We start from the raw sequence: 2,264 nt of genomic DNA, 5'->3' as shown, positions 1-2,264 counted from the left end.
ATGCAAGTCTCTGCATGGTTGACATGCTTGAAGATAGAACACCAGCCCTCCTTTGGATAGGTCTAGTCACTCTGATCCTTCACGGACTGATTACCTCTATTGGGATCTCGGGTAAAGGGGTTCAATCCTCGTCAATCAACCATGGCTGGGGTTTAGGTCAACACTCTCTCACCATGACTATTGGCATGAGTACTGGCATATGTCGGGGTTTCTAATCCAATGCAAGGTGATACAGTGACATACTACATGTAGTCCAGATACTTCTCCTATGGCACCAATCAACTCGGTTCAGTATCATTCCCTACCTAGGAATGAGAACCCTCATGGACTAGCTACCGTTGTTGGACTCCATTCCCTAACCCTATGGTCATCCACATATTGTTGGGGCAAATGCTCTCATGACCCCTCACGACCCCCGGCCGCTCTTTAGATGTGCATAAGCCCAAACCCTAACATATGGAACCCCACTAATGCATGATCAATAGTGGACCACTAAGTCTCCACACCGACCGGTTATCGTTGTAGGATGAAACAGTCACGTTTGTCACATCCACCCAGCCGGGCCCTACACGCATACCCGAGTGTGTGATCCATAACCCCAAAGATCGGTATTGAGGAAACCATTCCCCCGCATTCACAATAATATAATCAATAACAAGACTAAATCAATGTTACACTCTATTAATAGAATGATCAAGATAGTATTCATAAGAATAACAATATAATCAGAGTGCGGAAAAATGATACCAATATAATAAATCAAATGTAGATTGTCGTGGGAAAATCACTCTATAGGTACAGCAGAATGTAGCTAGAAACTAAAAAGAAAGATTACAACCAATTCCCAAAATAAAAGGAACAGAAAAGAAGTAATCAAACTAAACTTGTCACATCCACCTAGCCGGTACCCTACCTGGCATACCCGAGTGTGTGATCTACAGCCCCGAAGATCAGTATCGAGGAAATCAACTTCCCACATTCACAATAATATAATCAAGAACAAAACTAAACCAAAGTTATCAATATTAATCAATAGATCAAAGCAAAGTAATGAGATAACATCAGAGAGTGCAGAAATGATACCAATATATATATATATATATATAAAATCAAAATGTAGAGTGAGGCAGAATCTCACTCCACGAATACATCAAAATGTAGTTCGAATGTCAAAAGACGATTACAACCGATTCCAAAGGAAAGAAAGATATAATAATCAAACTAAGCTAGAGTTTATTCTACTTTATATAGAACATCTTCATAAACATAGACTTCAGAAATTAAGCTCGGACGCTCCCACTCCATGGTAGGGCTAATCATGGTACAAAGCATGATCACTCGAGGGATCATCACCGAGATCTTCATAACTGCCAACACCTTGTGTGTAGTACGCTTCTTCAGCTTGTGCTATCTCATATTGACCTTCATAGTCTTCTATACCTGTAGAATAATCTAACAAAAGATATTTGTACAAAATGAGTGAGTTCAAGAGAACTCAAAGCAAGGCAAGTTATTCCATAACAACATAAATAACATGATAACAGAAACATAGCATGATGCAATATAATATGAGACAGACGATGCATGTATGAGTCTAACTCTATGTATGTTTGTCTCTATTGGTAGACATCCTTTAAGTCATAGCACCATACTTCTTTGGGAAGGTCATTCACTCTCCCTCAACCATCTTGGTATCTTGGGTTCCGCCGTGGTAGTTGGGTCTTGCATCCCTCTTGGACATTCCATGGCGGGGGTTTAGGTCACCTCTCTCTCACATCACCATTTGTCTAAGTATTGGCTCATGTTAGGGTAAAGCCTAGCCAAATGCGAGTCATCTACTTGGTTACATCAACTCAGATCCAGATATGTCCATTCCTCACCCAGGCGATCTTTTCCGGAATCCTTCACACTAGAGTCAACGTATCCTATGGCTACAGCCAATCGGACTACAGACTCATCAATCCTATTGGTCATCCACAAGTAGTAAACGGGAAGCTCTCATGTCCCCTCACAGATTGGTTACCCGTCTTGAGCGCCCATGAGCCCAAGTCTACTAAATGCGACCCTACCAATGAATGGCCTCCCACGAGTATCCACAATGTGATTCATGTCCTCTCACGGGTTGGTTACCTGTCACGCCCTCCCAGCCGGTACCCTATCTGGCATACCCGAGAGTGTGATCCACAGCCCGAAGATCAGGTATCGAGTGATCAACCTCCCACATAAACAATAACATAATCATGAACAATCATAACATGAGTGCG

This window comes from Hakea prostrata, unplaced genomic scaffold (genome assembly GCF_041222555.1).
Source record: "Hakea prostrata isolate BN-2017 unplaced genomic scaffold, UWA_Hpros_2 contig_26, whole genome shotgun sequence".
NCBI classification, from domain to species: Eukaryota; Viridiplantae; Streptophyta; class Magnoliopsida; order Proteales; family Proteaceae; genus Hakea; species Hakea prostrata.
This window is presented reverse-complemented; position numbering follows the sequence as displayed.